Raw genomic sequence first — 14,752 nt, 5'->3', positions numbered from 1 at the left:
TCATTTATAAAACATGCATAATTGCTTTGATACTAACATCATATAATAATTATGTCATACACCCTCATACCATCATACCACAATTACTATTAGACACTCGTCCCACAATACCCAATAAACACCACAATACCCAATAAGCACTTATCCCGACGATATGTTGATGAGCGATCAACGGGAGGTTCCGCACTTGTGTTGTCATTCTTAGTCCCCTCACTATGTCCAAAACCGGCACATAGACCAGGACCTCCTGCTCCTCTCACCACATAATTCATCCTTCTCTACTTGAGACTGGATGATTATTAGAGTATCAGGATAACCTCCAACTTCATGACCCTCAACATCAACATATACACAATTACCACATCATTACAGAATCTCTCCACGAGACTCATACCATGCTCACATTCCTCAACTCATATTATACCATTATGAAATCTCCCCATAATTCTCATACCATGTTCAGACGCACAAACTCAATTATAATAAATTACAATCATCACAATTAAAATTCATAATTTCGTATCTACCACAATAACATGAATTCATTCCAACGAGATATATTACACAATAGTTTAACAGTACATAACCTGTTCAATAAGATTTAAGTTAAAAGTTTGTCGAGTAGACTTCCAGGAAAGAGAGGTGCGTCACAATGGACAACTTAAGTACCAAGTCTTTCCTTAGCCAAAGTGTTCCTCAACTAGTTTTAACAAATTTCTTATTTACAGATTCAAAATAACAACATATAATATTGACACAGAAATTCAATAAAATATACAGTAAGCATCTAGAGTATTCACACAAAATTTCAAGACATGAATAGAAATAAAACAATACTAAATCAGAATATAAAAGTTTAGAAAGGTTAGCTCCCCTACATCTATTCCAGACTTCTCTTGCTCCGAATTTATTTCCTCAAAAACTCTTCAGAACCTCTACTCTAAAATTTCTTCCTACTCTAAAAACTTCCTAATTTCTTCTTTTCTCATAATTCTCTCTACTTCTTGGTGCAAAAACTCCATTCCTCTGATCTCTATTTATAGGTAAAATTTTTTACTATTCATTAATTTTTTAATATTATTTATTATTTTAATATTATTTTAAAAAAAAATATTTTAATGAACAACTCGATCAATCTGATCCAACTCCTTCCATGCTACGTAGGAATTCTTATCCTTTCAATTTTTTTTATTTTTTTATTTTTTTTTTACTATTCACTTTTTACTATTCACTATTCACTATTCACTATTCACTTTTCTTAAAAAAAATCCTGAATAAGTTAAAAAAAAATTTGAACCTCTCCTTCTAAAATTACAATAATTTTATATCCAAAAATTTAATTTTTTTCTATCCATAAAATTATTATTACAAATAAAATGCTAAAATTTATTATTATAAATATTTTTCACGAGTGTTACATTCTCTCAAACAACAAAAATTTTCGACCTCGAAAATTCAATATAAAATTATTTCACCTTATCTTCTAGTTTCCTTGTAAATTTACTCATTCTAATTTCCTAAACTAAGTTGATGATCTTTCATCTAAGTCGTTTTGTTTGATGGTTTTCTATACTTATGGGTTGCCCTTCTAATGAGATATCTTCTCTGTTTGTAGTCGCATCTACTTCTAAAATGTGAGAAAGATCCAACACATACTTTCTTAGTTAAGTAACATTAAAAACTAAATGAAGGTTGACTAATGTACTTAAGAGAAAATTTCCTCAAGTGAATAGGTTCCCCCACATCCGTGGTTGAATTCACCCACAAGAAAACATTATCCAACTACAAACTCTAATGGTCTTTTCCCAAGATCAACACACGACTTCTACCTACTAAGATTCCTAAGTCATAACTAACTTAACAATAGACTCCAAATCTCCTCCTTTTGCAAAATTTTTCTAATTCAAAATCTCATCACCTAAAAACAACACCAAAATAATCAACCATTAGCTTCCACACCTGATTTCTGCAACCTAACAAGTCATAGTAATAACTTATGACAAATAATCACCTATCACTCAAAACCTTCAATTTACAAACTTCCAACTTTGTACTCTAATCTCTAATGAACTACCCTTGGTTCTAGATTTTTTTTTTTTTTTTAAACTTCGAAACCAAAACAAATTTAGGAAACTAGATTACTTAAATAACCTCAATCTCACATATTTGTCCCTTGAAATCTCTATTTTCAACCACAATACGCATGCCTTAGACCATTTATACCTCTTAAAGATAACATCCAATTTTACTTATCAAATATCATATACTATCAACCATCACAACAACCGTTTCACAATCCCACAGTATTAAGGATCCAATATTCAAAATCATCCTCTAAACAGAATGAATGTTTGAAAATTTTCTTTTTTTTTTCTTTTTTTTTTCACATTTATAATTACAACATATAACTATGTATGAACATACTAAATGTACACAGCCTTAAGAAAATGCACATTTTATAAAAACATTGTCTAAAACAAAACCAATAGTATACAAAAAAATTTCGACAACAAAAATTTTATTTTAATACTCATTTGCACGCATTCCACTAGAAAAGTCTCACACTCATAACCTAAATCATTTTTCTACTTATTTCATGCATAAAATTTCTAGCATCTCAAATTGAAATCTACTCACGAAAAAATTAAAATCATAAACCTTCAGAACACTCTTACTTGTCACTTTTAGCCCCATCAAAACCACCATTAAACATACTTCACTAGTCTCAAAATAATCCATTAATGTTTTAAAAGAACTCATCACTCATAAACTATTAATCACAAGATTCCAGAAAACTTTTCATACCCACTATAACCAGAAAGTGATTCCCCTTATAGATCCTTATTTAAGACTTTCATGACCCTGCAAAACTTTAAGAATCATTCTTTTTCCGTAACAACTTTCCATTCTATTTTCTCAACACAGTTTCTACTCATAGAAATCGTACGCCTCCAAAAGCCACTTATGTCTACCAAAAATTATACTAGATTGCTCCACCTTACCCTCTATTTCTATTCTCCGTAAAATTTATAACTACTCTAATGATTACACGAAGTCCAAAACACTATTACTAAACAATTCATCCTTATGTTTTCTTTTCTATACCCACTTAACAAGAACTTGTCCAAAAATAATACCTATATTGAGTATGTTTTATAATATCCGTAGAAACTCTTCCATACTTAAGATCATGCATCATTTCCTTCATTCGTCCTTGATGAACTTATTTGATTCTCAGTAATATTGCCTTCACCCTTAACTACACTTAATGTTCAACAATCAACTAACAATTCTTGAAGACGATAAACTTTTAAAAACATATTGAAACATGACCAAACCATCCTTTCGATCATACCCTAGACTACAATGTCTATCCTTCACTTGCATTGGTCATATATCCCTAAAATACTTATCCTCATCCTTTATTTTACCCACACTAAATGTTGAACCACTATTTTCTTTCCCTGATAAACACTTCTAAAATACTTAACAAAACTAGAATAATCAAGCTTCTTTCAAGATTATACTCCAAATTACTTCAATCTTCATCTAATTATTTTCCTAGCAAACATTACTAGCCTAACTTAAATCATTCTTTAAGAATTAACTTATAAACTCTAAACCTTAGGAATATAAACCTTGTCCTCAAAATACCTTCCCACATCTTATCCTAATATGAATCCACAAACTTAATGTTGTTTGTAACCCAGTACCTAACAATTGTGTATATCTGATAAGACTCAGCAGATCACTCAATCAACAATATTATAAAGTCTGAAACCACTTATTTTTATCTCAATAAGGCCGAATTTAAAACTAACTAACTTCCAACTATCATACCTTATCAGTACTACACGTACTCATTTAAATAAACCACTTATGCCACATAAGTCAAATCCATCTTATGACATTAAAGTATAGTTTAATGGTTATACTAATTAATCCTCTAATACTTGCAATAACTCCCATAGATATAAAGAATTTATGGGTCATCAAAACATGTCATAGCACAAAACCATGGTGCCAAGTATCCCTTCCCACCACTTTATTCAATAGTTTCATTGACAAGTATTAAATCGTGTCCCTTCCCATCACTCTATTCAAGAGCTTCTCCACGAAAGTACACTTCCGAATCATTTAAGCATGTTACTTCCCACCACTCAACTAGAGAGATTATCAAGGTAATTCCCACCACTCAAAAAGCTTATCAGGGCAACTCCCACCTCTCATCTAGTGAGTTTATCAGGGCCATCAACCACAACGCAACCTCAATTATAACGTGCTTCCCGAGATCAAAACCATATCCCAAGGATATTTAGTGTTAACCAAATCTCAAATTTTTATCTTATGCGAACTAAAAGTAAGTATAAACAAGTTTACTAACACACGCATCACTGGCCAGAGATCAAGGTGAGACATATAAATCTTTACCCATCCTTTACATCACCATTAAGGTTTGAATATTACCATATAACTATACCTGATGAAAACTACTCTAACACAACCTACAACTTCTTAATTATTCCAAATTCCCTAATCACATCAGTTTTGTAACCCTTCTTTTTATCTATTTCCAAACTCTTCTTCTTCCTTATCTTGCCATGTTCATAATAATATTAATTCAACCTACACTACATCTACTAACTTTAATATTCCAAAATCAATAAGATTTACAACCATTAAACCATAAATCATGACCCTTTAATCCTCTCATAAAAATACCAAAAATTTGCATAGGCCGAAAGCCAAAATTTTCGTACCTGGATTTTCTCCACTGCTCATCATACCAAAATCACATACTCTCAATACTTATCTCCAATACATGAAAAATCTAACCATCTCCTTTTAATCATCCATTTAGCTTAGAATCCTTTCAATACTTCATTCTTCTCTAAAGACATCGTGTTCTCTTAACTTATAACTTTCTCCTCCTATTAAACTTTCTCTCAATCCGCTTTATGCCTTATACAACTTCTCCTCTACTCTTCTTCGTCTAATATTTGATTTATCCTTAATCTACTTCAGTATACCTATCCCCCCCCTTTTTTTTTTAACTTTATCTTCAAATCTTCCATCATTTTCTTTCTTCCAATCTTCAAGCATCACCTATATGAAGAATTAAGTTGATTTCTCAAACCTTGTCACACTAATGTTTACCCAAAACTCCTCTCATTTAAACCTTTGAACTCAACTCTTATTATACAACCATTGATATCTAACCCTCTTGCTCGGTTCTTGAAACACTTCCAAGTAAAAACGACGGTTTTATACTTCAAGACCAAAACTCTGATGTTTTGACTTCTAAGCTCTAGCATACCGCATCTACCCATCTTCGAGAAAAAGAAAAAACTTGTCTCAGAGGGTTTTGCTTAAATCTAATAAAGGTATACAGGTCAAGTTATCCTTGAATATGTATCTCTCTACCACTATAGAGCCCACCACACAAAAAAAAACTAAGACCATAACTCTTCCCTCCCGAAACCTTAAGAATTAAGAAAGGAAATTCGTCTCTGATAAAGTCATGAGTGTGCACCCTCATTACTCTTATCAAGACGTTTTTCTGTTCTTAAAACCTTAAGTGGGTTGCACTCACTCTACGATTTAAACTTAAAAACACATGACAAATCGTGTCACTTAGCCCTCTTCACTGAAAGACAGGTCAAACGTACAACCCGCAGGTCATCCTAAGGACGAACTGCTCTGATACCATTAATGTAACATCCCAATATCTCACAATGGATAATTCATAATTTATATATTGTAACATTAGATTTACGGTAACATCCCGTAATCTCACACTTAAAAATTCATAGTTGATATATGTCTATACGTATTTTAAACTCAGATTTCAACTATAAACTCCTAAATATAACTCGAATTCTTCTAACTTATTCTTCGATCTCTTTCTTCATCGGTACTGGATCAGACGACATTCCTTCATCTACTCCCGTATAACGAATTATACGATCATCGTACATACCCAAACACAAACAAGTAGGGTGAGCTAACATGCAACAAATCATTTATAAAACATGCATAGTTGCTTTGATACTAACATCATATAATAATTATGTCATACACCCTCATACCATCATACCACAATTACTATTAGACACTCGTCCCACAATACCCAATAAACACCACAATACCCAATAAGCACTTATCCCGACGATATGTTGATGAGCGATCAACGGGAGGTTCCGCACTTGTGTTGTCATTCTTAGTCCCCTCACTATGTCCAAAACAGGCACATAGACCAGGACATCCTACCCTCCATACCATTCACAAGGTTAGTCCCCTCACTATGTCCAAAACCGGCACATAGACCAGGACATCCTACCCTCCATACCATTCACAAGGTTAGTCCCCTCACTATGTCCAAAACCGGCACATAGACCAGGACCTCCTGCTCCTCTCACCACATAATTCATCCTTCTCTACTTGAGACTGGATGATTATTAGAGTATCAGGATAACCTCCAACTTCATGACCCTCAACATCAACATATACACAATTACCACATCATTACAGAATCTCTCCACGAGACTCATACCATGCTCACATTCCTCAACTCATATTATACCATTATGAAATCTCCCCATAATTCTCATACCATGTTCAGACGCACAAATTCAATTATAATAAATTACAATCATCACAATTAAAATTCATAATTTCGTATCTACCACAATAACATGAATTCATTCCAACGAGATATATTACACAATAGTTTAACAGTACATAACCTGTTCAATAATATTTAAGTTAAAAGTTTGTGGAGTAGACTTCCAGGAAAGAGAGGTGCGTCACAATGGACAACTTAAGTACCAAGTCTTTCCTTAGCCAAAGTGTTCCTCAACTAGTTTTAACAAATTTCTTATATACAAATTCAAAATAACAACATATAATATTGACACAGAAATTCAATAAAATATACAGTAAGCATCTAGAGTATTCACACAAAATTTCAAGACATGAATAGAAATAAAACAATACTAAATCAGAATATAAAAGTTTAGAAAGGTTAGCTCCCCTACCTCTATTCCAGACTTCTCTTGCTCCGAATTTGTTTCCTCGAAAACTCTTCAGAACCTCTACTCTAAAATTTCTTCCTACTCTAAAAACTTCCTAATTTCTTCTTTTCTCATAATTCTCTCTACTTCTTGGTGCAAAAACTCCATTCCTCTGATCTCTATTTATAGGTAAAATTTTTTACTATTCATTAATTTTTTAATATTATTTATTATTTTAATATTATTTTAAAAAAAAATATTTTAATGAACAACTTGATCAATCTGATCCAACTCCTTCCATGCTACGTAGGAATTCTTATCCTTTCAATTTTTTTTATTTTTTTATTTTTTTTTACTATTCACTTTTTACTATTCACTATTCACTATTCACTATTCACTTTTCTTAAAAAAAATCCTGAATAAGTTAAAAAAAAAATTTGAACCTCTCCTTCTAAAATTACAATAATTTTATATCCAAAAATTTAATTTTTTTCTGTCCATAAAATTATTATTACAAATAAAATGCTAAAATTTATTATTATAAATATTTTTCACGAGTCTTACAGATATAATATTTAACCGGTGTAAATCAATAATTTATACCTCCTCTAAAATTAACGGCTATAAAGAAACTTTTTATATTTATTTTTATTGTAACCGGTGTAAAAAAGTTTTTTATATTTACAAAATTGCCATTATACCACTTTCTATAGTGGCTGAATTTTGATAAGTATAAAAGATAGTTATAAAATGTATATTGTCTACTAGTATGTTGTTTTAGTTTGCAAATAGATTGAATGTTGCGAATAATGGCTTCATTCAAGGCCTTATAGAGTGTGTCTCTGCTTGCCTTGTCTTTCAATGCTTTGCTACTAGAAGACATACGGACTTGAGAACAACTCTGGTAATAGATGCTTCCTATGCAACTAGAAGGCCAATTGGGCATATTCTTCGAGGTCAGTAAAACTAGTATTTAGCCATTGTTATGAGAGTGTTCTTTTTAAATGAACTAGGTAAAACATGTGCTATTCATAAACTGTAAGAGATACACATGAAGGTAAATATTTAATATCACAAAAACTATATATAACATTAATCTTTTTTGGATTGAATATATATATGTTTCGGTAGATATTTTTGGGACTGAGAGACTAACCTGCTGACGTCTCCTACTATTGGCCGATCGGTGTTGGCAAAAACCGATCGGTCTCCTTCTTGACGAGGGAGGATGTACCTGCAAAAGATACTCCGACGCTCAAGTTAGGCGTGCGATTTGAAGAGCCTCGGCTCTTAGTTGAATATTTAGTGAATGATTATCACTATTGAGTATTTGAGAGTAGCGTAGAGTGAATAATGCGTAGGTGGAACCTACCTGACTTTCAGCCCTGACTTTCGGCCTTGGCTTTGTATTTATAATTTACCTCATGGATCCTAAGCTGATATAAGCCCAATAAAATATAAACAGAATAAGATATAAACAGATTACCTGAAAATCCGGTTGATTGTTTATAACCTGCTTTATCAATATATTTAATTAGATATTCTTTGATTATTTTATCATCTGCTGGACTGTTGACCCAACAATAGCTTAAGTGCTAACCCAATTGCGACCCAATCTTTGACCTGAGTGGATGGACTGACCGGTCTTAGTCACCAACCGCTCGGTTAATATTTTATACGATACAATATATATATATATATATATATAGATATTTTATTTATAATAAAAAAAATATAAGTTAAACTAAAATTACAAATAAAAAATAATAACAAATTAATTAAAAATTAAATATTTATATAAAATATCTAATAATCTAATAAATATAATATATATATATATACCACGAGATCTCTTTAAAGTTAATAATTATTTGTATTTAATTTATAATATGAATGTCAATTGAAAAACTATAACCGAGACGGATTTACCGCTCGACCTTCGACATTAACCGAGAGGGATTTACCGCTCGTCCTTCAACATGAACCGAGAGGGATTTACCGCTCGGCCTTCAACATGAACCGAGAGGGATTTACCTCTCGTCCTTCAACATGAACCGAAAAGGATTTACCTCTCGTCCTTCAACATGAACCGAAAGGGATTTACCTCTCGGCCTTCAACATTAACCGAGAGCGTTTTACCTCTCGACCTTCGACATTAACCGAGAGCGTTCTACTGCTCGACCTTCGACATGAACCGAGAGGGATTTACCGCTCGGCCTTCAACATGAACCGAGAGGGATTTACCGCTCGGCCTTCAACATGAACCGAGAGGGATTTAACTCTCGGTCTTTAATTTTGACCTAGAAGTTCTTCCTAGGGAAGAGGCTTTACCGTTCGGCTTTGAGAGGGCTTTACCTCTCTGCTTTGAGCTAGGAGTGCTTCCTAGTGTACAGGCTTTACCGTTTGGCTTTGAGAGGGCTTTACCTCTCTCCCGAGAGGGATTTATCGCTTGGTCTTTGACTTAGAAGTGTTTCATAGGGAACAGGCTTTACCGTTCAGCTTTGAGAGGGCTTTACCTCTCTGCTTTGAGCTAGGAGTGCTTCCTAGGGAACTAACAGCAATAGGAGACTTCCCCTTCGTTAATTGAATTCCATGATACTTTAAGCATGAAGTTATGACAAGATCTTAGTCCGCACTTGCATAGTTGATGGCGTGGATTTTGATATATATTTCTTCAAGATGTTGTCTTGCTGAAATTCTCATGATGATATATATTATGGTATATAACCGTATAATAAATGATTCGGTTACCAGATATTATGAATTGCACCGAATAAATAACATATATAATAAATAAGGTATAAAAACCATCTTGAGATTTTATAATATTGCTGTTGATAGTTATCTCTAACACAACAATTTCTTTGACTATTTTAATCATGCCAAAAAATGTTTCGGTTATAATAATTAGATAACTATATTTATAGTTATATACTATATATATTTAAAATATCTATATAAAATAGTTGTTATAATATCTATTATTAATTAGATATTTTATGAAATATTCATATTTCAAAACATACTTATCTTGTTGATGACGTCTCACGTAGATAGGGCGGGTCGGGCACGGATAGTGCCTACCCGCAATCCGACCCTACAAAAAAAAATCCACCCGCTACTCGACCCGCTACCCGCACGGATATCCGCTTAAAAAATATCCGCGGATATTTTAAAACCCGCGGATATCCGTGGATACCCGCGGATACCCCACAAATATTTAAAAAAATATATTTTTATAAAATATTATAATAAAATTTAAATAAAATTACAAAAAATATATAAAATATAATATATATATATATATATATATATATATATATATATATATTAAATTATAATGAAAGATGATGGAATATGATGTTGAAGAAATGAGTATGGTTATGAACGAGTATTCCGGGGAGGAATATCTCATGAATGTATATTGGAATTGGTAAAGTATGAATATGGACATGCTAAGTTGGCGGTTCATCCTGATATTCCGTGATTACTCGTTCTCACGTAAAGAAGGGTAAGTCATGTGTGAGAATGACAGGAGGTCCTAGTCCTTATGGTAAATTTGGATAGATAGGACTAACCTCGGGTGGTAGCTGTTGAGGGTATCCTAGTTAGTACATCACCCGGGTGCACGAACATCATAGCTACACAGAGTTCATACAGTCCGGACAGTCAGACTCTAGTATTAGGCTTTGCATGTATAAGTGAATGAACTAGCTCGTTTAATTAAATTGTGTGAAATCTATGTTGATACTTGAATTGAATTACATAAGCTTACCCTATTTTCCTGTCTTGTCTGTTTTGTACGTTCGGTCGTTTGTCCTGTTGCAATGATCATCCGTGTGGATGTGAGCAGAAGGAGATGAGTTGCTAGAAGAAACGCTAGCATAAGAAAATCTGGTCGAGGTGGAAGTTAAGACCGAACAGTAGAAGTGTTCGGTCAGCTGTTGGTTTTCTTTGTATTACCGTTTGTACCTCTCTTGGCTACTTCTTTTGTAGAACTGTTCGGTCATTAGTTAGTTTAATTGTACGATGACCGTTCGATCATTTTTTATCCCTTTTTCTTTTGTAAACCGTTCAGCCTAGTTGTAGCTAGTGTGCAGTTTTAACTTCCCGTTATATTGTAAGGCCGTTCGGCCATATCTCTACTGAATCTCTTTTGGAAGACTGAGTTGTAATATTATTAGATGTGATTATTCTATTGTGTCGTTTTATACTGTATTTTTTGAGATGTTACAAATTCTATTACCTTTAAAAAGTTTTTTTCATAATAACACAACGATAATAATATAATAGTTTCTATTGAAATTATTATGAAAATAATAATAATTTAATTTCACATATAATTATATTGTTTTAAGAAAACAATTATAAACTCAGATTAAAATATTAAAAAATTAAAATGAAGTAAATTAAATTTAGATTTATTAAACACGGATATATGCACTAGTATTTCAACAAATCAAGGAATTGAAGGATAAAACAAAATACTAGGGATATCGAGTCCTAAATTAAGGAAATTAAATGTATATATGTACTTGATTACGGGGTTAATTAAGTAGAGAATGATTATAAATACATGGAATAAAAACATATAAAGCGAATACTTCTTACAGTTATAAGGTCTCTTAAAAGATAAAATACTTACATTTGTAAAATTTTGTATCACTAAAAAATTAGTCATTAGGTATAATAGTTCTTAGTCCGATTGTTAGTTTATATTAAAAAATAATCATTTCAAAAATGTTTTAAGGAAGGAAAAGATTTTTCCGAAAAGGTTATTTTTTTCCAAATTTGGGTAAGTTTATTTTCAAAATAGAGGTTTTTATTTTTTATTTTTTTATCTAAGTTAATTTATCTTTATATATTATTATTATCATACTTTATATTTTTTTAAAATTAGTAAATGATAGAAAAAATACAATAATTGATCAGACATTATAATTTTTTTTTCTAACTGGTTTTAACGTTTTAGAAAATTGAGTCATCAATCACATAAAATGGAAACTAAAAGAATTGCACGAAATTGTTAGTCTTTCATAGACTTCTTTGTATAAAAGCAAATTAAGCAACGTTTCTCATGCTTTGGCAGTGTAGACTTTCTCAATCCTCTTTTTCCCACCTGTGCTCTCACCTTCAAGCCTTTTCACATGTGAATAACATGATACATTGAATTAAATAATGAAACTGCTCATGTACTCATGATTCATCTTCTTGGTCAAAATACACTATTTCAATCCAAATATTCAACATTCCAACCATTATGATCATAAGTCTCTTCTTCATCTCCTGCTTTCATATATGCCAACACTTATCATGTGTTGTATGTTCAGCTTCAACTTTATGAAGAATTTTCCTGTATGTTTCGAAATTAGACGTCAAGTCAAGTAAATTATTTAAATTAAGTATAAATGAAAAATTGATCCAATTTATAATGAATATAAAGAATTTAAATTCAGTATATAAATTAAACATGGTGGCATGTCTAGTAGTAATTTAACGCGTCGAGGTTGCTCGTTTTCCTCATTCAGGTTCATCATGTGTTGTTGCATGTCTCATCTCCTTTCAAGCAGCTATTTAGAGCATCTAGGTTGCTCTTTTTCCTTTTTCAGGTGTCTTGATTAGAGAATCTTGGATTTTTATAATTTCTCTCTCCTATTCATCCATGACTTATTCTGTTGTTGTCTCTTTTTGACTTCTCTTTTGTCACAGTTGCATTTGACCCATTCATATATGCTTTCTTTTTCCGTGGAAAATATGGTTTTTGTTAGTTTATTTATAGTCGTGGTGACTCTCCAACAATTATCTCTTTATCCACTAGTGGCATTTCTCAACGACGATTTGCAAGAAGAGATTTACATGGAGCAACCTCCCATATTTGTTGCTCAAGGGGAGTCTTTTGGGTTGGTATTGCGTCTTCTATGTTGTCTTCAAATCATTAGCACTTTGGTGTCACTCGGGTGTAGAAGCATGTATTTTCACTACGACTTGATGAATTATATTAGTAACAAGCTTGGTAGCTTGAGGGGAAGTGTTAGATTATCTTTACCTTATATTTATCTTTTACTTTAGTTAGTTTGTTATTATTTTTTATTTGTATTTTAGGCATAGCCCATATTTCTTCTATTATAAATAAAGGACTCTATGTGTATATTGAACATAAGGGAGATTAATCCCATATATAGTTTTTCACTATATTTAACAAATATAAAGAAAACATGAGTGTAAATTATTTAAATCATGTATAAATTATTTAACGAAGTATAAAGGAAACAATTAATCTAATTTATGATGAATATAAAAGAAACATGAGTATTTAATTCAGTATAAAGAAAAAATTAATCCAATTTATGATGAGTATAAAGTGTCAGAACCATTAAATTCTGTAGAGAAAGTGGAAGCCAGGTGGAGGGGTGAGAATTTAGAAATTCAGAAAGTGGAAGACAGGTGTGAGCAGTAGAGTGGACCGATCGGTTTTTTAGGTAGTATTTAAGTAAAAATTTCAAATCTGGTGCCACTTTCTGCATGCACTTTCTTCCCCAACTTTCTAAACTCTCATTTTCTCCTCCTTCTCTCTAACTTCTCTCTAAACTATCCTCCTTTTCTCTACAAAATTCTCACGTTCTTCTTCATCTGATCATTCATCAGATTGTGTCTAAGATTGGTTGGTAGCAGGAGTACTCTTTTCAAACGATCAAGTGGTGGTTTGAGCTGGTAGGTCTTTCTATTTCTAAGAAAATCTAGTTTCTGGCACATGCAAACCAAGTTTCTGTTTGCATGTGTTTATCTTCTTCTTCTTCTAAGATTATGATCACGTTTATGGTCTTGTGGTTGGTCTATTTTTCTCAAATAGTGAATCTTGGCTTTTGAGAATTTTGGTGTTGGGCAAATTTATGTACTGTGAGCGTTTCTTCTGTTACGAAGTAAGGGAAGCTATTTAATTTAATTGTTTGTGTGATGATTCTTGTATGTGTGAGATTGAATGATTTGATGATTTGTATATGTTTGTGTGAATTGTTATATTCATGGGTTTTGGGTGGTTTTGTATAAGTCTGTAGGGGTTCTGCAGAGTTATGCAGAAAACTGAGTATTCGATGCTGACCGCTCGGTCATGGTCAAAACAATAAGATTTCAATGAGTATTATATTCCTTGGGTTTTATCTGAGTATGACCGCTCGGTTTTAGTTGAGTGGTCGGCCTCCTAATTGTAATTAGTTCTGGAATAATGGTTGGTATTATCAGATTTAGTAGTCTTTTGTTAACGATCATTCTTATACTAGAGTTAGACTTTATAAGTGTAATAGGTTTAAAAATATGTTCGGTTATTATTAGATAAAGGTTTCTGTACATAATCCGGTTATACTATTTTAATGTTCGGTTTCCTTAAAAGTGTTAGGTTTGATTAATAATATGTAAGATTAATGCTAAGTGGTTGGACTAAACTGTAAGGGTTCGTCTTAGAGTATAGCGTTTGGTTTCGTGGTAGTATTTTATTTAGTTATAGTATTTAGCTATTTCTCATCCTTACTTAGTATGAAATATTGTTCGGTCTTGTTTTATGGATAGTAAAATACCGTTCGATCCTGATTGATGAATAGTGAAACAACGTTCGGTCTTACAACAAGGGTTCAGTTAATTATAAGTGTTCGGTCAAAGTTCTAGTGTTCAGTTTAGTAATAGATCGTGAATTTCCGTTCGGTCGTATTCAGTGGGTTGTTTTGTTATCGTTCAGTTTTTCTTTA

Source organism: Vigna umbellata, chromosome 4, assembly GCF_029865625.1.
Source record: "Vigna umbellata cultivar VRB3 chromosome 4, Vumbellata_1.0, whole genome shotgun sequence".
Classification (NCBI taxonomy): domain Eukaryota; kingdom Viridiplantae; phylum Streptophyta; class Magnoliopsida; order Fabales; family Fabaceae; genus Vigna; species Vigna umbellata.
The sequence above is the reverse complement of the archived record's forward strand: the minus strand, read 5'-3'. Positions refer to the sequence as shown.